The 25,000-nt window shown below is 39.1% G+C and overlaps 1 protein-coding gene across 4 annotated transcripts in view; it reads right to left on the bottom strand.

Annotated features, from left to right (window-relative positions):
• Positions 1-25,000, bottom strand: part of POLA1 (DNA polymerase alpha 1, catalytic subunit) — a 304,219-nt gene that overhangs the window by 71,357 nt on the left and 207,862 nt on the right. The window lies entirely within an intron of this gene.

The raw sequence follows: 25,000 nt of genomic DNA, 5'->3' as shown, positions 1-25,000 counted from the left end.
TTTATATTTCTAAGATATTTGCATGGGAACATAACCAGTCTTTTCTCTCTCATTTGTAGGGACAGCAGAAATTAGCTGAAGTCATTTCTTAACACAACTTGCCCCTGAATTAAATTCCTTGAGGTATGAAGAGTTGGGCTCATGACCTTAGAGATTATCCACAGCAAAATCTTAATCTCAAGTTATCACCCTCATACAACCCAGAACATGCAAGGCCTGCCTCCTTGCATCATCAACTGGTACATTCTCACTGATGTAAAATTCATTTTGGTGAAGCCTGAAAAATATCAAATCATGAAGGAAAATCAGCTGCCAAAAAACCCAAAACGTACCCCCAAAGTAAACACCACTGTTCTAGTAGAAGCATAGATAATCCAGCACTTGCTATAAATGTAAAATATAATGAAGGTGTATTAAACCGCATTGCTTTGCAAATGGTGAAGACACAGTTAAATCTAGGTATCATACCATATAGCAGATTCAGAACTCTAAACCTCACTAGCACTGACAGAGATCATGAGGTACATGTCTGGAAATGAAAAACCAGCTTAGGATAGTCTTTGCTGAAAAATCCCTACTAGCACCCTCACCACACACAGGATAAAGTTCCAACCCTTCAGGTCCACTCTCACAAGTTTTCTACATGCCCCTCAACTGCCAGCCTGGCCATATACCCACGCCACCCTTATCACCATCCCCTGCTACAGTCAGGCAATGTATCCTTCCTTCCTCCGTACCCTTATCCAAGCAATTCCACCCCTTTCAGGTCTATCCTTCTGGTCTTGATTAAAGATCCAGTCAGTTCCTATCTACCTCATCAGACCCCAGAGTCATCATCATCTTCGGGAAGGCTTTTGTGCCTCCATAATTCTGTCTGTTCACTCTCCACCTGACAGACATAGTTGCCTCTCCTGGGACCACGTGGCTCACTATACCCTCTGACCTAGAGCTCCCACCCCAGGTAGTCCTCACTGGTTTTATCACCCCTTGAGTCTCCTAGGATGTCAGCTGCTGAGGGCGGGGACCACAGGTATTCCCCTCTGCAATGCTAGTACCTAGGACACAGCCTGGCATGTACCCGGCCCTCAACGAATGTATGCGGAAGAGATTCAGAAAATCTGTCTCACGCCTCTCATTTAGCCTCGATATATTGCTTAATGATACAACACTAGTCCTTTGGATTGATTTCTAATGTGTCCTATGTGTATCTCCCCATGGAAGACTGGAATAGCAGAAAGATCATAGGCTTTGGGGTCAGACTGAATCTGGCTTGAAATGTAGTTCTACCACTAAAGGCTTGGGTGACCTTTGACAAACTGCTTAACATATTCACACCTCAATTTCTCCATCTGTAAAACAAGACTAATGTGTCTCAGGAATGTCATTAAAATAACAAGATACCATACAAAAAGCACCTAGCACCATGACTGCTACGAAGTACACAGTGGATATGTGATAGATCCTATACGTTTCCCAATTAGACTATAAGCTTCTGGAGGGTTTGATTTGTGCACCAAACACAATGCCATGCCAGCCACAGGTTGTCCAGAAAGTTTTGTCTAAGGAACATGTCTAAACTCTTGAACATGAATGTCTCTTTTAAATGAATGCATTAAAAACTGCTATTTCTACAGCATTTTACTAAAGATACGCCTTCGAATTCCAGTATCGCTCAATTTTCATACACCTTTAGGCTTTATGTAAATTATTTGTCTTGATTATGAAAAGGTTGAAATAAACTTTCTTGTTTTCCCTGCCACTCAGTTACTTAGTTTTCTATCTATTTTATTTGCAATATCTATGTTAACTTAGCTATTTTGCAAATGTGGAACAACAAAGGGTGAAAAAAAAATACTGGTTTGCCAACTCCACTGTACTTCTTTGCAAAGGAAATTATTTCCATAGGCTACAGAAATAACTTATTTGGATTACTTCAATTAGTTCTAATACAAAACATTGCCACCACTTCATTAATCAGCCGCTTGTGAGGGTTACTTTTCCAAGAAGCCTTTTTGGTAATTTGATTAGAAAGAATGGTGGTGCACATTATCATCTGATTCAGTATGTCCATCAACTAGACAATTTACAGCAAGTTCTTGATAACGATGGGCTTAAAAAACACACAGTAATTTCTTCATTTCAGAATGCTTTTTTTGTAAAGATGAAGTTATTTTTCAAAGTCTTTGGCAACACACGTTGCTGAATAAGCATCAGGAAATATTTCAGTGCTTTAAGAGGCATTTCACTCTTTCCCTCTCCCCACAGACAACCCCCCCCTCCCCACGAATGATGCAGTAATTAAAACCTAATTATTATCTTCATTTTAAACAAAACCTAAAGTGAATACCAATTAATAACAACATACTAATGAGCATCTGCTGTGATGAAATTGAATATGAATGTGCTGCAAATTTCGGGTAATTTATTTTTTTTAGGGGAAGTGCCACTGGTCGCATTCTGCTGTTAGAAGATTATATAGAATGTACACCATTTTCTATCAAGTCATTCTGCACATGGCAATTTCCATCTGAGGAGACACGGCTGGCTTCAATACTGCAGATGTTGAAATATCCAAATATTGGCCATGGGGTCCTCACTGGGACTGAGGACTGTTTACTGCCCTCCCTACAAAAGGTTTTCTTAATGTCATTATTTCTAGGTTAACCTAATGTCAAAAAAAGATTGAATTTGCCCTCTCTTACATGTAAGCATGTATCAATATCTCAATGAAAATTTAAATATAAATTTCAAACCAGAAGAAACAATAACATAAAAATCAAGGCTTGTAAGTCATACCCTTGGATTCCACTGGAACTTTAAGATGATCTAGAAATGTTTATTGATGCTCAAGCTGGAGACACTCTTAAAACCTCAAAGTGCTGAGATAGGGGGCCAAGTTCAGATTTATTAATAGTACCACATCACGAAGTAAAACGTAGTGGTAGAATGAGGTTCTATAGATTAGTTTCAAACTCCCTATCTATGGTATGAATGGATAGGGCTAGATTAGTGTTGTTCAAATATGTACTATTTGTGGGCCTCAGGGGCTTCTTCATTTATTAGAGTATATATTCATTAAAAAATGTAAAAGGTTCACTCACATGTGCTATATACCAACTTTTAAGACCTTTAAGACCCCAATGTATTAACTGGTGCTCTCACTGACAGACTTGTAAAAAACAAAGTTAAAATAGACATCTATATTGATAAAAATATTTATCTGTTTTATAGATGGGAATTCTGCATGAAATCTTATTTGGAAAAAATGGGGCCAGGAACAGTGGCTCAAGCCTGTAATTGTAGTGCTTTGGGAGGCTGAGGTGAGGGGGTCGCTTGAGGCCAAGAGTTTGGGACCAGCCTGGGTTACATAGAGAGACCCTATCTCTACAAAAAAAAAAAAAAATAAACTAGTTGGGTATGATAGCGCATGTCTGTAGTCCCAGCTACTTGGGAGGCTGAGGCAGGAGGACCTCCTTGAGTCCAGGAATTCGAGGCTGCAGTGAGCTATGTTCACACCACTATACTCCAATGTGGGTGACACAAAGAGATCCTGTCTCAAAAAAAAAGGGGGGTTTTCTTCGATTCAGTAATTTCTAGGATTTCTTTTCAGATCTAAGCTGGATGAAAAACTGCAATGTGACTTTGTCTTGTTATTGGCCAAAAAAAGCCACTTGTCCCTCTTCCCTGGCACATTATCTTGTTAAAATAAAAATTCTCCATTATTTCCCATTCCACCCCAATCCACAAAAAAAAAAAAAAAAAAAAAAAGGCAAAACTGACATCTGGAATGTTTGGTCAGCTTTCGAATATCTTAATAACTGGTCCCTTGGTGCTGTGATAAACAAATATCAACAATGACTAACATAAATATACATGGCTACTATAAATACATTGGAGTAACATCAGGATGAAAACTTAACCTTTTAATTTGATCTGGATGTTAAGGCGCATTCTGGGTTAGGTGACATCTCTGAAGAAGTTCTGCTTCATATGGAAACGTAGGATAAGTTAAAGTCAGCCTACTCTCATAGCATGAGCCACCTGTATTCATCAGAAAGACAACTATTCATTCATCTAAAATACTGAGAATCTACTACATGCCAAGGCACTGTTCTAGCTGCTAGGGCTACATCAGGGGACAAGAGAAAAACACTGAAAGATTGCAGAAGCTTACAGTATGGTGTCGGTACATCTTCTCCAATACTGTGACACAGTTAAATGTGGATATTTCCATTTATACACCCCTCTCTTCATGTCAACCACTGTCTTTCTATAATTTTTAATGGCATGTATCACTTTTCATTTTCTAACAGAATTATTTGTGTGTTTTAGTTCCGATGCTACACTGAGAGGTCTTTGATGGTCATATTCATTTTTCTATTCCTGACAATATTTTTATCAATATGCCTGTTCAATAACTAAATGAATTACTCTGCTAAACAATAAAAAAAAATTCACAACCCTTGCACTTGCATAGTATGTGATATTTTTCAAAGCATTCAATCCTCAAAATAACTCTGTGAGGTCAGGGGAAACTGGGATTATTTCCCTTATTTTACAAAGTTCATCAAGGTGAAGTCATCTGTTTATAATACTAGATCTGGTCAGTAAATGGGGTAGCCATGGTTTGTTTGAAACCTCTTAGAAAAACTGGTAGAGTCAAAATTAGAATGATTATTCATAGCTAGAATCGAGAAGGCTGCATATTTTTATTTCCAAACATCATCTCACTTCTTGGCATGAAATGCTGGTCTAGGATTGAGCAAGATAAAATAAAGTCCATATATGCATGCTATATATGGATTAAATCACAATATGCCAAAGGAGGGGCTTAATGAAGTTCAGCATGATAGATTAATGTCAGTTTGACACTTTCTAGTTTTCAGAGCACTCTCCTTTGCATTATGGTTTCTCCCATTTGATCCTCAACATGTGAGCTACCTATTCTGATTATCCTCATTTTGCAGATAAGAAAGCTGAGACTCAAAGAGGTTACTGGGCTTGCCTTAGGTCATGCAGCTAGTAAGTGGCAGAGCCAATACTTGATGCCAGGTTTTCAGTGTCCAAGCCCCTTGATCTTTTTATTATGCCACTTTTCATTGATGCATTTTCAACTATGTCATTCTGTGTTAATCAGTTCTTTTGTGGCCAGTTTTCAATCTGACATACTTGCTTTGTGTGCCAGAGACAGTCCATTCATACGCACCTGGTACCTCCCTCACACAGGCTACAATGATGTCACATTAAGGTTATAGTTCACTATAGGTCCAAGTGGCTGAAGCACAGGGCCACAAAAAAGGTCATGGGCCTGGGGGCTAGAGGCAAAGGCTGCAGTGAGAAACTGACCAAGCCAAATAGACAAGCTTTCCAATGCGTACCATTGTTGTACTAGGGACCCAACATCTAACTGTGTCAACTTAATTTTATAATTTTTGCTCTTCATTCTGAGAAGCACCTTTAGAAATTGCACCTTTGATTAAAAATATGTCAAAATTTGTGGGGGGGGGTGGGGGGGTGGCCGAGCTAGGTGGCTCATGCCTGTAATCCCAGCACTTTGGGAGGCCAAGGCGGGAGGATCACCTGAGGTCAGGAGTTTGAGACCAGCCTGGCCAATGTGGCAAAACCCCATCTCTACTAAAAATACAAAAATTAGCCGGGTGTGGTGGCACACACCTGTAGTCCCAGCTACTCGGGAGGCTGAGGCAGGAGAATCAGTTGAATATGGGAGATGGAGATTGGAGTGAGCTGAGATCGCGACACTGCACTCCAGCCTGGGCAACAGAGTGAGACTCTGTCTCAAAAAAAAAAAGGAAAAGAAAAAAAGAATAAACTGGGGAGGGAGAGCATTAGGAAAACAGCTAGTGCGTGCTGAGCTTAATACCTAGCTGATGGGTTGATAGGTGCAGCAAACCACCATGGCACACATTTACCTATGTAACAAACTTGCACATCCTGTACATGTACCCTAGAACTTAAAATAAAAATTGAAATATAAAAATGTCAAAATTTGAGTGCCTAGAAGTAAAATTTATGTTCCACAGTCTATGTATATACTTGAATACGTGTTCAATTGGCTTTAGAAATTCCTAACAGAACATCAAGAGGCTTTCTCAGTTTTACAAATGAAAAAACTGAGGCTCAGAGAGGCCAGGTAACCTCTCATTTGTAAATGGTGGTGGTTGGGGGGAACATGACCTCAAGGCACTGTTACGAAGATCGAATGAGATAATGTATAGGAAACAGTACAGTATCTGGCATAAAATTAGTGCTAAGTAAATGGCAGTGAGTATTGTAACTATTTATTAGCTATGAATATTTGTCTTTGGGAAGTTTCCCGAGATAAACAGACACTTGCAAGAACTTAATCTGGCATAGAGAGAATCAGGAGGCTAGCAGAATAAGTTCTTTAGAAGAAAGGAGCTAAGTAAAGCCAAGGTATTTTAAACTACTACATGTAAAAATACGAAATGAGACAAGTATAGTGTGGTGGTTAAGAGCACACACTGTGGAACCAGACTGGGTTCAAATCCTGGCTCTACTTAATTAAATGTGTGGTCTTGGGCAAGATATCTGCTATAATTTGGACGTTTGTCTCCTCCAAACCTCATGTTGAAATTTGATCCCACATGTTGGAGGAAGGACCTAATGGGAGGTATTTTGATCATGGCAATAGATCTCTCATGAATAGATTACTGCCCTCCCTAAGGGAAGGAGTGGCTAAGTGAGTTCTTACTCTATTAATTCCCTTTAGATCTGGTTGTTAAAAACAGCCTCACACCTCCCCTCCTCTGTCTCTCACTTCTTCTCTCACCATGCGATCTCTACACAGCCAGCTCTCCTTCACCTTCCCCTACGAGGGGAAGCAGCCCGAGGCCCTCATCCGATACAAATGTCCAATCTTGTCTTGAAGTTCTCCAGTCATCAGAGTCACAAGTCAAATAAACCTCTTTTCTTTATAAATCACCCAGACTGAGGTATTCTTTCATATTAATAGTAATGTGAAGTAAATAAAGACAGCATCTAACCATGTTTCCTCATCTGTAAAGCAGGAATAACAACAGTACCTCATAGGATTATGATGCATATTAAATGAGTTTAAATAGAAAAAATGCTTAGAACAGTGCCTGAAACATAGTAGCTGGTATGTTTGCTTTAAATCTTTTCTGGGGGGTTAAATTCGGCTACAACAAACCTTTAATGTATCCCTACTGTCTCTGCTTTGTTCTAGACTGTTTGTCAGTCTATAATGAGGTTATATCCCTTATAAGCTACTATGAAACAAATTATATCTATGAATGTAGTTTTAGTGACTAATAGTTTCATAGAACAGCATAGATTCACATACATAACAATGAAATTTTCAAAAATGATGCTTAGGAATATTCAAGAAATGGTGTGCTTTTTTTTTTTTTTTTTGGTGGTGGTGGGTGGGGTGTGTATCAGCTATCCTTTAGCAGAAAGTGTAGAGGTAGATTTTGGAGAGGTCTTTGCTCACTATCCTTAAACTTTGCTTTTTGGTATCATTTGGTCTCACATTAATGATAAGAGGTATAATGATAATGATAATAGATATAAAATAGTAGTTAATTGTGTGGCTTCTAGAGTTGGACAGACTGCTTCAAATTCTGGTTCTACCAAGTCACTTAACCTCTAGAAGCCTTGGTTTACCCAGCTGTAAAATACCCACCAGAATGTTGTAAAGATTAAATAAGACAATGCACATAAAGTGTTTGGCAAAAGTCTACTGTCTGGCACATGGTAAGCCCTCAATTCACATTAACTATGTCCTCCTATTTCATTAAGACTTAATTCTTGTCAATGTTCAGTTCTACTGGTCAGACTACATTTGGCCATTATCCTGTTCTAGCCAGCTCAGTCAATGAAATATATCCATACAGCCCACCCCTAAACATGGCTGCTAGGCTCTGAGGACACAGACTCTCTATCCTAACCAGCCATCATAATGAGAGATAAGCAGTAATTCTCTAAGAGATCATTTAGTGGAGTCCATTGGTTTAGACTTTCTTTAAAAAATTTCAGGTAGCTATTAACATAATTTAGTTACTGAATCATGGTAGAGGTCTTGTGACTTTCCTCCATGATATTTTGAATAAGTAGTTATTCAGTAACAAGTAATTGTAGGTATATTTTCAAATGTCAGCAAATTAAATTTAAAAAACCAAAGAAAAAGTAATAAAAGAAAGGGTATTAACATACATGCATGTGTAATTCACTAATTCCTTGTCTAAATTCTTCCAATTTGCCAGGACAATAATGGCACTGCAAAAACAGAGCCAACAAAAAAATGACTTGGCTGCTTTTTGCCTTTTTTTTTTTTTTTCTTTCTTTTCAGATGGAGTCTTGCTCTATCACCCAGGCTGGAGTACAGTGGTGCAATCTCGGCTCACTGCAACCTTCCCCTCCCAGGTTCAAGCAATTCTCCTGCCTCAGCTTCCCAAGTAGCTGGGATTACAGGCATGCACCACCATGCCCAGCTAATTTTTCTATTTTTAGTAGAGACAGGGTTTCACCATGTTGGCCAGGCTGGTCTCACAAGTGATCCACCTGCCTCAGCCTCCCAAAGTGCTGGGATTACAGGCGTGAGCCACCATGCCCAGCCTGCTTTTTCTTTTTAGAAATTAAAGTGTTAGAAACTTGTTTAATTAGAAACTAGGTTTGCTTGTATACAAGATCTGGTCTTTCCCACTGAAAGCTTACCTAGGCTGCTTTCTACATGCAATAGAAAACGAAACTATTCTACAAAAAACAAATTGGCTAATGGATTTTCCTTGGAATAAAATGCATAGCCATGAATGTGTTCTCTCTCAACTACTTTCACCTAAAGAAAGGAAACACTCAATTCCTGTAACTTTTATCTTAAGCTTTTGCAACTCAAAAAAATTGTTTGGAAAAATCAGAAAAACAAAACAAAAATCCTTCCCACGCTATACATCTCCCCAGGCTAGGTCTCAAAGTATGGGAAGTCCTTTGATAATACATCCCATTGATGTTCTCTGTCCTCTTTTAAAAATTGTTCTCAGTGGCCAGGTGCGGTGGCTCACGCCTATAATCCCAGCACTTTGGGAGGCTGAGGCGGGTGGATCACCTGAGGTCAGGAGTTCGAGACCAGCCTGGCCAACATAGTGAAACCCTGTCTACTAATAATACAAAAATTAGCCAGGCGAAGTAGTGCAAATCTGTAATCCCAGCTACTCAGGAGGCTGAGGCAGGAGAATCACTTGAACCTGGAGACGGAGGTTGCAGTGAGCCGAGATCATGCCATTGCACACCAGCCTGAGCGACACGGCGAGACTCTGTCTCAAAAAAAAAAAAAAAAAAAAAAGTTCTCAGGTTCTTGTAATAGGCTTCATTCCAGCCTCAACATATTTAGATGCCATTCCACTGTAAATTTTCTGTCTTACCTATCTATCGCCCTCTATCTGGGATTTGAACAGAAGGTTCAAGGATCAACAACATAGGAATTCTTCAGTTCCCAAGCCTATGTTATGCCAATATCTTATCTGATTCCTTGGCAGGCTGTATTAACATGAAAGTGTTTTGTTTCTTCTGCAATCCTCTTGGCTCTAATTGTTCTGTAATTTTCTATGACTATAACAGAAGTGCCTCAATCTGAGCTCTAGCAGGTCTGTTTCTCTGAAATCACTTTTTACCGCCCATTTATCTCATTTGAAGGTCTGGCACATTAGTCAGTACACACCGTGGCACTCAATTACTCTGAGACAGATAATCCATGTCCTCATTCTTCCCCTTTTCTGCCTTAGCCACTTCACTTCTCAGCAGTTTTTCCAAAGGCAAAGTAAGATAAAGTAATGCACCCCCCTGAAATATGGTACTGGCATATAGAAGGTATTCAATAAACACTATTCCAATGTTGACAAATAAAGCATGAAATCAGTCAAATTTTGCTGTTAGCAACACTTAAAGTTTAGAGGGATGGGAAGTGGGGATGACTGGTTAAAAACTCAAGTTCTCATTATCTGTGAATTTCATTTGTCCAGGTGAGAGGCGTTCACAAGATTTTCTTAGTAATGGAACCCTTTTTCTTTTAGATAAACTTTTATAGAGCAACTTCATATATAAAACAAATAAAAAGAGAAATACTCCAGGGATATCTTTGGATAGGGCCTGGGGCCTCATCCACAGAATGCAGCTTCAAACACTTTTTAATGCTAGTAAAAAATTCCACAAAGTGTATCAAGAATTTAGGAACTAGAGATTTATGCTCTTCAACACAGGCCAGTTAATTTTGTGAAGAAATGAAAAGAGCAAATTGGTACATCATCAAGTGAAGATGAGTATGTGAATTTGCTAAGCCTAATATGAAATGGTATACAATCACAGCCATTATAAAATAAAATAATAGGAAAGAAAATATCTTTATTGGAATATTGTTCCCCCTCAGAATTGTAATAGGTGGGTGGGGCTTAAACAGAAGCCACTAGAGGCAGTTTGAGCCTTCAGTCATCTGCAGGCCTGTAGGAGGTCCCACCGGCCAATATGACTCCTCTGTAATCTATTTCACCTTGCTCAGATACACTGTTTAACATTTGTGAATGCAAAATAACCTTAACCAGTAATTTTAAACCAGGAGAACAAAAGAAACTTGATTGAAACTAATTTACATTTTCAATTATTATTACAAAAATTTAGAAACTGTGCTCTTTTTTTGTGTGGTCTGTTTGTTTTAAAATGATCTCCCTTAACCCACAGGAAGGGATGTTTGAAAGGGGTTCCAGAATGCTGGCTGTAGTGAAATAAAGAGAAAACAAATCAGGATAGAGTCTCTTTTTCCCTATGATGCTATCTATGCTCCCCCTGGATAAATAAAAGAATGGTAACTTTAAACAAATCGATGTTTATGTTGCATAAAAGAATGTGGAACTACTGTTGTCAAAAACACACACTGCTTCACAAATCCAGATTTTCCTATTCAAAACGCTGTCATGTTATTAAGGCTTTACATTCTTATTTGAAGGGCTAGAACTTGCATGAGTGGCCTGACACGCTGATGTCCAAATCTATTCTATCAATTTTTAGGAATGACTTTCTTTTTTTTTTTTTGCGGGGGTCAGGGGAGATGTTTTACTTTCACAAATGTGCTTTAGCAAAGAGAATATGAATGTTTTGTTCCTTTGTCATAGTTGGATACTTGTTCCTTGGTATGGATTCCTGGCCAAAAAGTTTAGCAGGGGCTCCCAGTGACATTTATTTAGGTGTGCCTTGTCTTCAGTGTGGCAGTTTCGGGAATTACCTTGTGATGATCTCAATGTTGGACATGCACAGAAGTTCTTGAAGCAGAATTATATCTTATCAGGCCACAGAAATTCTATTTAAAAAATCTTACTTTAAAAATTATTGCACAGTAAAACTGACTGGTGGGGTACAGTTCCACGATTTTTTAAAAATTTTTTTGAGACAGGGTCTCACTATGTTGCCCAGGCTGGTCTCAAGCGATCCTCCCGCCTCAGCCTCACAAATAGCTGAGATTAAAGGCACATGCTAGTGTGCCTGGCTAAAAAGTCATGGCATGGCTTTTTAAAAAAAATTATTATTTTTTTGAGATGGAGTTTCATTCTTTTCACCCAGGCTGGAGTGCAATGGTACGATCTTGGCTCACTGCAACCTCTGCCTCCTGGGTTCAAGTGATTCTTCTGCCTTAGCCTCCCAAGTAGCTCGGATTACACACGCATGCCACCACGCCTGGCTAATTTCTGTATTTTTAATAGAGATGGGGTTTTGCTATGTTGGCCAGGTTGGTCTCAAACTCCTGATCTCGGGTGATCCACCTGCCTCAGCCTCCCAAAATGCTGGGATAACAGGTGTGAGCCACTGTGACCGGCTTACCATGACTGTTTTTTTTGTTTTGTTTTTTTTTTTTTTTCAGACAGTTTTGCTCTTGTTGCCCAGGCTGGAGTGCAATGGCACGATCTCGGCTCACTGCAACCTCCAGCTACCAGGTTGAAGCGATTCTCCTGCCTCAGCCTCCCAAGTAGCTGGGATTACAGGTGTCCACCACCATACCCAGCTAATTTTTTATGTTTTTTAGTAGAGACAGGGTTTCACCATGTTGGCCAGGCTGGTCTTGAACTCCCGACCTCAGGTGATCTGCCCGCCTCGGCCTCCCAAAGTGCTGGGATTACAGGTGTGAGCCACCACATCTGGCCTTACCACGACTTTTTAAACACATGTAACACACCACAATCAGGCTGAAGAATAGTCCCACCATGCTTCAAACACCTCCTCATGCTGCCCCTTTGCAGTCACACCATTCTCTAACCCATGACAACCACTCTTCTGTTCTCTACATCATTGTAGTTTATTTTCAAGAAATGGAATCATACAGAATGTAGCCTTGAGTCTTGGCTTATCCACTCAGCATAATGCCTCTGCTATTCATCCAAGTTGTTGGGTGTATCAGTAGTACCTTCCTTTATATTGCTGAGCAATATTCCATGGTATGAAAGTACTACAGTTTCTTTACAGTTGTTTCCAGTTTTAGGCTATTATGAATTCAGCTACTATAAACATTCATGTATGAATTCAGGTATTTGTATGAACATAAATTTGTACTTCTTTAGGGTAAATACACAGGAACAGGACTGCTGGATCATATGTTAAGTGTATATTACTCTTTATAAGCAAGTGTCAACCTTTTCTGGGGTTGTGATACCACTTTACATTCCCACCAGCAACATATGAGGGCTCCTGTTGTTTTGTATCCTCACCAGCTTTTGGTATTGTCAGTATTTTGTATTTTAGCCATTCTAATAGGTGTGGAGGCATATCTTATTCAGTTTTATTTTTATTTATTTTTTAATTTTTGAGGCAGGGTCTCACTCTGTCACCCAGGCTGGAGTGCAGTGGCACAGTCACTGCTCACTGCAGCCTCAACCTCCTAAAGTGTTGGGGTTACAGGTGTGAGCCATTGTACCCAGCCTTTGTCAAGGTTTTAATTTGCATCTCCCTGATGCTAGTGATGTTAAACATCTTTTCACATGTTTGTCATCCTTATATTTCCTATGGTGAAGAATCTATTCAAGTCTTTTGTTTATTTTTAAATTGGATTGCTTGTTCTACTGTTGAGTTTTGAGAGTTCTTTATATATACTGGATACAGGACCTTTGTTAGATATGTAATTTGAAAACATTTTCTCCCAGTCTGTGGCGGTCATTGCCTTAATAGTGTCTTTTGCAGATCAAAGGTTTTTAATTTTGATGAAGTCCAGGTGATCAATATTTTTCTTTTATGGATCACGATTTTAGTTTCATGTCTAAGAACACTTTGCCTAACCCTAGGTCATGAAGATTTTCTCTTATGCATTACTTCTTTAAAGTTTTATAGTTTTACGTTTAGACCTACGATACATTTGGAGTTAATTTTTGTATAAGGTATGAGCTTTAGGTCAAGGTTCTTTTTTCTCTGCATATGGATATCCACTTTTTCCATCATCACTTGTTGAAAGGACTATCCCTTCTCCATTAAATTGCTTTTGCATGTTTGCTAAAAATCAAATGGCCACACTTGTGAGAGTCTATTCTCTCTATTCTCTTCCATTGGTTTACGTGTCTATTATTTTGCCAATTCCACACTGTCTTGATTACTGTAGCTTTGTAGTAAGTATTAAAGCTATGTATTGATTCCTCCAATGTTATTCTCTTTTGCTTTCTTCTTAACTATAAATACAATTTCTTTAATAGACATAATATTGGACTACTGAGGTTATCTGTTCCATCGTGGATGAGTTTTAGGGTTTATGGTTTTCAAGGAATTGATCCATTATGTTTAAATTGTCAAATATGTGGAGTATTCCCTTATTATTTTTAAAAGAAGTCCATGGGGGTCTAGAATTCTGGATATTGCTGATTTATCTTTGTCAGCCTTGCTAGAGGCTTATCAATTTTATTGATCTTTCCAAATACAGATTTTAGTTTCATTGATTTTCTCTATTTTCCTGTGTTCAATTTCATTGCTTTCTGGTCTCATCTTTACCATTTCCTCCCCTCTGCTTGCTTTGGCTTTTACTCTTCTTTTTCTATTTTTTAAGGTGCAAACTCAGGGTATTTACTTGAGATCTTTCTTTTCTCCTCATATAAACATTTAATACTATCAATTTTCCTCTAAGCATTGCTTTACCTGCATCATCCTACTTTGTTCAGGTTTTTACTTTCTCCTTTACTCACCTGATTCTAACAGCCTGATTATTTAATACTTATCTGTCAAATTAACTGGCTGATTTTTATCAACTGGGTGAATATACCAATACCTTAAAACTTGTTATTTGAGTATTTTACTGATTTTGTGTGTTCATGATGAATAAATGAGCATCGGTAATTGACCTACTTTGTATTACAGTACACATCACAGTATATATTGTGTTTTTCACTGTCTGATATTTTCATTTTCACCCAGTTCAAAATATTTTCCAATTTTCCTTAATACCTCTTCTTTGACCCATAGATTACTAAGAAGTATGCTGTTTAATTTCCAAGTACTTGAAGATTTTCCTGTTATCACTCTTTTATTGATTTCTAAAATTGAATTCCATTATAGTTCAAGAATATAATTTGTGTGATTTCAATTTTTTAAAATTCATTAGGGTTTTATGACCCAGAATATGGTCTATCTTGTTGAATGTTCCATGTACACTTGAAAAGAATGTGGATGGTGTTATTGTTGGATAGCATGTTTTATAAATATTAATCAGATTGTCAGTTCTTCTATATCCCTGATTTTATGTCCAGCATTTCTATCAAATGTTGAGAGAGTAGTGTTACGCTTGCGAAGTATAATTGTGGATTAGCTATTTCTCCTTTCCTTTCTGCCAATTTTTGCTTCAGGTATTCTGAACCTCTGTTGTTAGGTGCATATACAATTAGAATTATTTGTTATTCTTGGTGACTTATCTCTTTTGTCATTATGTAGTATTCCTCTTTAGCTCTAATCATTTTCTTTAACCTGAAGTCTAATTTTCTGCTACTAATATATCCACTCTAACTTCCTTTTGATTAGTGTTTGCATGGTATGTCTTTTGCCATTTTCCACTTTTAATGCACCAATATTCTTCTATTTAAAGTGAGTTTCTTCAACGATTATCTCAATAGATGCAGAAAAGGCCTTTGACAAAATTCAACACCCCTTCATGCTAAAAACTCTCAATAAATTAGGTATTGATGGGATGTATCTCAAAATAATAAGAGCTATCTATGACAAACCCACAGCCAATATCATACTGAATGGACAAAAACTGGAAGCATTCCCTTTGAAAACTGGCACAAGACAGGGATGCCCTCTCTCGCCACTCCTATTCAACATACTGTTGGAAGTTCTGGCCAGGGCAATCAGGTAGGAGAAGGAAATAAAGGGTATTCAATTAGGAAAAGAGGAAGTCAAATTGTCCCTGTTTGCAGATGACATGATTGTATATCTAGAAAACCCCATCGTCTCAGCCCAAAATCTCCTTAAGCTGATAAGCAACTTCAGCAAAGTCTCAGGATACAAAATCAACGTGCAAAAATCACAAGCATTCTTACACACCAACAACAGACAGAGAGCCAAATCATGAGTGAACTCCCATTCACAATTGCTTCAAAGAGAATAAAATACCAAGGAATCCAACTTACAAGGGGTGTGAAGGACCTCTTCAAGGAGAACTACAAACCACTGCTCAGTGAAATAAGAGAGGATACAAACAAATGGAAGAACATTCCATGCTCATGGGTAGGAAGAATCAATATTGTGAAAATGGCCATACTGTCCAAGGTAATTTTTAGATTCAATGCCATCCCCATCAAGCTACCAATGACTTTCTTCACAGAATTGGAAAAAACTACTTTAAAGTTCATATGGAACCAAAAAAGAGCACGCACTGCCAAGTCAGTCCTAAGCCAAAAGAACAAAGCTGGAGCATCACGCTACCTGACTTCAAACTATACTACAAGGCTACAGTAACCAAAACGGCATGGTACTGGTACCAAAACAGAGATATAGACCAATGCAACAGAACAGAGACGTCAGAAATAATGCTGCATATCTACAACTATCTGATCTTTGACAAACCTGACAAAAACAAGAAATGGGGAAAGGATTCCCTATTTAATAAATGGTGCTGGGAAAACTAGCTAGCCATATGTAGAAAGCTGAAACTGGATCCCTTCCTTACACCTTATACAAAAATTAATTCAAGATGGATTAGAGACTTAAATGTTAGACCTAAAACCATAAAAACCCTAGAAGAAAACCTAGGCAATACCATTCAGGACATAGGCATGGGCAAGGACTTCATGTCTAAAACACCAAAAGCAATGGCAACAAAAGCCAAAACTGACAAATGGGATCTAATTAAACCAAAGAGCTTCTGCACAGCAAAAGAAACTACCATCAGAGTGAACAGGCAACTTACAGAATGGGAGAAAATTTTTGCAATCTACTCATCTGACAAAGGGCTAATATCCAGAATCTACAATGAACTCAAACAAATTTACAAGAAAAAAACAAACAACCCCATTAAAAAGTGGGCAAAGGATATGAACAGACACTTTTCAAAAGAAGACATTTATGCAGCCAAAAGACACATGAAAAAATGCTCATCATCACTGGCCATCAGAGAAATGCAAATCAAAAGCACAATGAGATACCATCTCACACCAGTTAGAATGGCGATCATTAAAAGGTCAGGAAACAGGTGCTGGAGAGGATGTGGAGAAATAGGAACACTTTTACACTGTTGGTGGGACTGTAAACTAGTTCAACCCTTGTGGAAGTCAGTGTGGCGATTCCTTGGGGATCTAGAACTGGAAACACCATTTGACCCAGCAATCCCATTACTGGGTATATACACAAAGGATTATAAATCATGCTGCTATAAAGACATATGCACACGTATGTTTATTGTGGCACTATTCACAATAGCAAAGACTTGGAACCAACCCAAATGTCCAACAGTGATAGACTGGATTAACAAATGTGGCACATATACACCATGGAATACTATGCAGCCATAAAAAATGATGAGTTCATGTCCTTTGTAGGGACATGGATGAAGCTAGAAACCATCATTCTCAGCAAACTATCGCCGGGACAAAAAACCAAACACTGCATGTTCTCACTCGTACGTGGGAACTGAACAATGAGAACACATGGACACAGGAAGGGGAACATCACACACTGGGGCCTGTTGTGGGGTGGGGGGAGGGGGGAGGGATAGCATTAGGACTTAATGTTAAATGATGAGTTAATGGGTGCAGCACACCAACATGGCACATGTATACGTAGGTAACAAACCTGCACATTGTACACATGTACCCTAAAACTTAAATAATAAAAAAAAAAGAAATTACACAAAAGTAAAAAAATAAAAATAAAAATAAAGTGAGTTTCTTGAAGGCAGCTTAGAGTTGCATCATTAAAAAAAATCATTTTGGGGCTACCATTTTATTATTTATTTTCTGATTATTCCTTCCTCTTTCCCATTTCCTGCCCTCTTCTTGGTTATTTGAACACTGCGAATTTTATTATAGTTTAGCTACTATTGGATTTTGACATCTCTTTATATAGTCTATACTTTAGAATGTCAATGTACATACTTAGAATTAAAATTTTACCACTTCAAGTGGAATGCAAAAACACATATAGACCCCATTTCTCTCTTTATCCTGTAGTTGTCTCTATATTATGTCTATGTACATTGAAAACCTCATCAGACAATGCTATGATTTTTGTTTTCACCTGTAAAACATATTTCAGCAAACTCAAGAGGAGAAAACTAGTCTATTATACTTCCCATTTTTGTTGCTCTTCTATCATCCATGATGTTCCAGGTTTCCTCCAGCATTCATTTCCCCTCTCTCAGAATAACTTCCTTTAGCAATTCTCAGAGCTGGTCGGCTGGCAATGAATTATCCTACTCATCTGAGAATGTCTTTCTTTCACTTTTACTCCTGAAGAGTATTTTTTGCTGGACATAGAAATTTGTGTTGATAATTGTTTAAACACTTCCAAAATGTTCCACTTCCTCTGGCCTCCAGGGTTTCTGATGAGAAATATATCATCAGTTAAATCATTTGTTCTTATATATGTCATTTTTCCCTGGCTTTCAGAATTTTTTGTTTTAAATAATTTTATTATGCTTTACCTGGGAATAAATTTATTTTATCCTGTTTGGGGTTCTGAGCTTTTTAAATCTGTAAATTCATGTCTTCTGCCCAACTCAAGACGTTTCAAATATTATTTCTTCAAATAATTTTTTGGCCCTATGGTCCTTCTTTCTTTGTTATTCCAGTGACATGACTGTTAGATTTTTCTGTTATTGTTCCGCAGGTCCCCGAGGCTCTGTTCTTTTTTCCCCCTCCCAGTCTTTTCCCGTCTTCTGTATACTGGATAATTTATTCTCTTTAAGACAGAGTCTTGCTCTGTCGTGCAGGCTGGAATGCAATGGCATGATCTTGGCTCACTGCAACCGCCGACTCCTGGGTTTAAATGATTCTCGTGTCTCAGCCTCCTGAGTAGCTGGGTTACAGGCAAGTACTGCCACGCCCAGCTAATTTTTTAAAAAAATTTCTAGTAGAGATGGGGTTTCACCACGTTGGCCAGGCTAGTCTTGAACTCCTGGCCTCAAGTGAACTGTCCGGCTCAGCCTCCCAAAGTGCTGGGATTTACAGGTATGAGGTACCATGCCTGGTCTACACCGGATAATTTCTATTGATCTATCTTCAAGCTCATTTACTCTTTCTCCTGTCGTCTCCGTTCTATGATTGAGCCCACTAAGTTTTTTGCTTTGGTAATTATATTTTTTGCTTCTAATATATCCATTTGACTCTTCCTTACATCTTCTATTTCTTTTTTTTCCCCCCCAGGAGGGTGGAGACCATTATGAGGGTTTCCAACCACTCTGTGAGTTAAAAAAAATTATTTCAATAGCTTTTGGGGGTACAGGTGGTTTTTGGTTACATGGATAAGTTCTTTAGTGATGATTTCTGAGATTTTGATGCACCCGTCACCTAAGCATTGTATACTGTACCCAATGTATAGTCTTTTATTCCTCACCCCCTCCATCCTGTCCCCAAAGTTCATTATATCATTCTTATGCCTTTGCATCCTCATAGCTTAGCTCCCCCTTATAAGTGGGAACATACCCACTTATAAGTGAGAACATACGATACTTGATTTTCCATTCCTGAGTTACTTCACTTAGAATAATGGCCTCCAGCCCCATCCAAGTTGCTACAAAGGCCACTATTTCATTCCGTTTTATGGCTCAGTAGTATTCCATGGTGTATATATACCACATTTTCTTTATCTACTCCTTAGCTCATGGGCATTTATGTTGGTTCCATATTTTTGCAATTGCAAATTATGCTGCTATAAACAAGCATGTGCATGTGTCTTCCATATAATGACTTCTTTTCCTCTGGGTAGATAGCCAGCAGTGGGATTGCTGGTTCAAATGGTATTATACTTTTAGTTCTTTAAGGAATCTCCATACTGTTTTCCACAGAGGTTATACTAGTTTACATTCCCAGCAGCAGTGTAAGAGTGCTCCCTTTTCACCACATCCATGCCAACATCTATTTATTTTCTGACTTTTAAATTATGGCCATCCTTGCAGCAGTAAGGTGGTGTCTCACTGTGGTTTTCATTTGCATTTCCCTGATAATTTGCATGCTCTATTTCTTTGTTGAGATTTTCTATTTTTCCATTCATTTAAAAAGTGTTGGCCAGGCATGGTGGCTCATGCCTGTAATCCTAGCACTTTGGGAGGCTGAGGCAGGTGGATGACCTGAGGTCAGGAGTTCGAGACCAGCCTGGCCAACATGGCAAAACCCCGTCTCTACTAAAAATACAAAAATTAGCCAGCCGTGGTGGTGAGTGCCTATAATCCCATCTACTCAGGAGGCTGAGGCAGGAGAATCACTTGAGCCCGGGGACCGGAGGTTGCAGTGAGTGGAGATCGCGCCACTTCACTCCAGCCTGGGTGAAAGAACGAAATTCTGTCTCAAAAAAAAAAAAAAAAAAAAAAAAAAAGTGTTCACCATTACTTGTTGGAACATTTGGATAATAACTGCCTTAAAGTCTTTATCATATAATTCTAATATTATTGTCATCTCAGCATTGGCATCTTTTGGTTCGTGTTCTGTCTCCTCCCCCCACCCCAGCAATCTGTGATTTTCCTGGTTCTTCTTATAGGATTTTCCTGGTTCTATCTTACAGAATTACATCCTGGACATTTTGAATAGTATGAGTCTCAGGGTCTTCTTTCAATCCTATGAAAATTGTTAATATTTTCATTTTAGCAGGCAATTGACTTCATTAAATTTGGGCTGTGAGCTCCAATCTGCTTTCTGTGTCGCCAATGTCAGTTCAGCTGTCAAAACTTTCACAGAGTTTTTTGGATCTGTCTCCTCTGTGCACTACTAGGTAGTCCTGGGTTCTGGGTGATGGTTTTTATTTCAGTTCTCCATGTCTTTGGTATGTTGATTAGGATTAGACCCTTTCTTTCCACAGGCCCAGAAGTTCATAAACAACTTTTTTTTTTTTTTTTTTTTTTTGAGACAGTCTTGCTCTGTTACCCAGGCTGGAGTGCAGTGGCACGATCGCAGCTCACTGCAACCTCTGCCTCCTGGTTTCAAGCGATTCTCCTGTCTCAGCATCCTAAGTAGCTGGGATTACAGGTGTGTGCCACCATGCCAGCTAATGCTTGTCTTTTTAGTAGAGACGGGGTTTTGCCATATTGGCCAGGCTGGTCTCGAACTCCTGACCTCAAGTGATCCTCCTGCCTTGGCCTCCCAAAGTGCTGGGATTACAGGCATGAGTCACTGCACCCGACTCATAAACAACTTTATGGGGCCAGTTTCCTTAAGGCTTTCTCTGTCATCTTCCTGGTACCTTCTAGTTCCCTGCAGGTAACTCCTGTTTTCAGTCCTCCAGTCAGAAAGCTGTATCTTTAGTTATTCAACTTGTCATGTATTTTTGTGACTGTACTCCAGTTAGGACCAATGGATAGGAAGAAAGAGAAAGAGAGGATTTAGGGAAGAGATTTCCCTTCCTTGGAGTTCTGGCTCCTGCTGACTCTCACTGCAGCTTCTGTTGGCACCATAAGGTTACTTGAAGACTGATGCATGAGGGCATGAAGAAAAAAAAAAAAAACAAAAGAAAGCCATGGGGATTTCTACATTCTCCCTGGGTGTTACCTTTGCCACTCCTTGCTTCTCCTGGAATTTGCTGTCGGTAGCTTGGTGCCCACGCTTGGTTTTACGCTGTGCTGCATTTAGGCAGGGGAATATCAGGGGACAAAATGGCAAACTTACTGCTAGTTTAAAGGTACTTGAAATCTGGTCATCGCTAGGCACGGTGGCTTACGTCTGTAATCCTAGCACTTTGGGAGGTCGAGGTGTGCTTGAGCTCAGGAGTTTGAGACCAGCCTAGGCAACAGAACAAGACCTCATCATTACTAAAAATAAAATTAAAAAAACTAGCCAGTCATGGTGCCAAGTGCCTGTGGTCCCAGCTACTTGGGAGGCTGAGGCACGGGGAACACTGGAGCCCAGGAGATTGAGGCTGCAGTGCGCCTTGATCAACCACTGCACTCCACCTGGTTGACAGAGTAAGACCCGGTCTTTAAAAAAAAAAAAAAGAAAAGAAAAAAGAAATCTGGTTTTCATCTTTAACCTACCTGCTACTGTTTACTTTTCAGTCTTCATGTAACTGCTCCATGCATGCTGTCCAGATTTTACAGTTGCTTTCGGTTGGAGACAATAAGAACTATTCTTACTCCATCTTACGTAGAACCAAAATGCTGGTAGAATTTGATGCTAGGGTTTTCATCTTCTGGGATCACTTCCCCAATCCATGTTCACAACTTTGTTTACAATCTGGATCAAAATGTATATATTCTAAGAAGCTTTACCTTACTAACTACTTTACCCTATCTCTTTACTAACTACTTTACCCTATCTCTTCAGCACTGATGTATTAATTCTATATGTTGTCATATTTTAAGAACGATTGTTTTGCTTCAAAGGTATGTGCTTAGTTCCCCATACTCAAGCTGTATAAAGGCAGAACCCATTGTTTCAAAACGTTTTTTATTTCCCATGTCCCAGACCAGGATCCTGGAGATAGACAATATTCAATAAGTTTAATTATCTGGTTGACAGATGTTCCAATCAGTCTTTCTAAAAATACGAGTGTCTTTGTATATTATGAGAATGAAGAGAAAACAATAAAGCAGGGAGACAGTTAAGGTGCTGGTTAATCATCAAGACAAAACGAGATACAGTTGGTTCTGCTACAGTGCTTGTGTTGAATATGAGAATTTATTTCAGTGCCATTGATATATCACGGAACAGTTTGAACATAACATGAATTTCGTGTTTGCTCGTGCATGATTTTGTCTGCAAGAAATATTAGGTGAATGCAAGAAACTGCACCCAAGCTATACAGGAATATATAAAACACACACACGCAAATACCTCAAACATCAACCAGCTACCTCAGTTCACTGTGCTACACTCACCCACATCTGGTGTTTGTTGCAACTTTCCTTTCAATTTCAGATAACCTTCCATTCTCTACGTCACCATGACTCACAGCTGCAATCCTTCTGAGTCCACTTCCACAAGCAAACTTCAAGTCTTTTTCAGGGTAAAGTACCATATTTATTGTAATATTTATATATTTCTTAGCTACTGAAGATGTGTAAAACTATGTCATTGTTTTCATTTAGGTTCCTATATCCTTTTTTATGTGTCACTGATGAAGTTTTTGTGTGTTGCCCTAACCTTTCTGTTTTTCCATAAACTGCGTGGTTGTCATTATGTGATTTTCCATAGCTTAGTGATTTTTAGGAACACACACATTGCATTATAGGAGAGCTGAGTGTAAAGGAAGAGGAGAGGGAAGACTGGTGGAAGGACAAGGCATAAGGATACAAACAAGGAACAGAATATGGAGCACACCCTTAATACTTTCTTAATTCCAAGATTTGCCCTAGAAGACTTTCCTTTAATCTATAACCATCCAAAAAGAAGGGCATAGTCTGACACCACTAAACTGGAGTCTAACAGTCACATGATAGAATAGTTTGCTCTAAAGGTCCAACTTCAATCTACTGTTTCTAAGTAGAAGTCATACAGCCTCCTAAGGCTGTTTTCATAACACTGGAGCATCTTCTAAATAGATTATGTAGAGAAAGAGTAGAAGGCACCAAATCCTCTACCTTCTAAGCAGAAGCACAGAGAAGGGACTGACAAGAATGTCTTTCTGCCTCCTCAACTTCACCTATTTATATCCTACTGATCCTACCAGTCTTAGTTTACATCTCCCCTTTTCTATGCAATCTTCTCTTATCATCTCCTCTAACTACTTATGTACATGTTTACATTAAAAATTAGTACAGCAGTTGTTAATTACTTCCCACCACCCCTTCAACACACCTGCATATGAACACACACCCATCTGAGACAATGGCTCATTCCAGCTGTGCTTCTCATGACTTTCAGGGATCTGTACATGCATGTACAGGGGTGTGCGTGCGTGTGTGTGTGTGTGTGTGTGTGTGTGTGTGCGTGCACGCACAGAGGGGTTTCTCTGGTTCTAATTTTGCCTCATTGGCTAGACTGTGAGCTGAAAGTCAAACACAACTCATTTTTTTCCCCTAAAGTCTATTAAGAGTAAGGATACTGCTATGCTATATGGGGTCCATAGGCAAGATCTTACTTTTAGGTGAATAATTAAATACATTAGAATTCAATTGAGAATCAGTAGCCTGTAAGAAGGAATCTCTCCTCCATTTCCTTCTATATAATGTCACAGGGGAAGAAGGATTGGAGAAGCAACTCCTATCAGTTTTAGCTTTAAAATGCATCAAGAATCTAACCACTTCTCACAAATTCCCTTCTATTCCTTGGGCCAAGCTACCATCAACATATTCTGCCTAAATTACAGCAGTCAAAGCAGTCAACTTAGTCAGATACTGCACTCTTCTGCACAGAATTCCTGAATAGGCCCCCATTTCCCCTAGCATATATACTAAGTCCTTACAATGGCTTACATGGCCCTTCACAGTCTGTCTCCACCCTCTGCCCAAATTCTCTCACCTTACCTCTTTCGGCTTTCCCCATCGTTCCCTTTTCTGTTGCTACACTGGCCCTTTTCCTATTTTCTAAATATGCCAAGCACCCTCCTATCTTAGGCCCTTTATACTAGCTGTTCCAGGCCCCTTATATATACATGCCCTTCCTCTTCATATCTGCAAGGCCCACTGTTTCACATCCCTCTGGCCTTTGCTTACTATTACTGTTTCAAGGAGAACTTCCCTAGATACCCTACATAAATTAGCAAACCCCACTTGTGCCAGTCCCTTTCCTACTCACACAGCTGAATTCTCCACAGTACTTTGTCACCACCTGCCATGTCATATAATTATTGTTTATTATCTGTCTCCCCACATTGGAATGTAAGTTCCATGAGGACAGGGACTTAGTTTTAGATTCCTGCTGTATACCTACTGGCTGTATCAGTGTTGGTCCAGAGTAGGTGCTCACTAAATTCTGAATGAATTTGGAGTATATGATAAGTAACATTATTTATAACTATGACCTCGAAGCATAAAATGATCTCTGCTTGGCATTCCAAGGAGACATAGCCCATATCAAGGTTATGTCTGAAGGAAGAAATAATAAAAAAATTATCAAGGATATAAGGAAGATTTTGGACTCAGAAATCCTATTTGACAGTTAAAGAGTGCTGCCCTAAAACCTAGGAGGATTTGGAAATCTCAGTTTCCACCATTCGGTACCTCTGCAAAGCCTTCAGGACTGCCAATAAACAAGCTTTGCACTCCAATGCATAGAAGTAGGAAGGTAAATGCAGGAACAATGAAGGATAGCACAGAGGGCTCGCGCACACTCGGCACCCTTCCTTGAAGCGGCGGAAATGCATCTGCCTACATCTTTGGGGGTCCTGTTGAATGCCGAACTATACA

This window comes from Pongo pygmaeus, chromosome X (genome assembly GCF_028885625.2).
Source record: "Pongo pygmaeus isolate AG05252 chromosome X, NHGRI_mPonPyg2-v2.0_pri, whole genome shotgun sequence".
NCBI classification, from domain to species: domain Eukaryota; kingdom Metazoa; phylum Chordata; class Mammalia; order Primates; family Hominidae; genus Pongo; species Pongo pygmaeus.
Note: the sequence above shows the minus strand (reverse complement) of the source record. Positions and strands in the feature narration are given on the sequence as shown.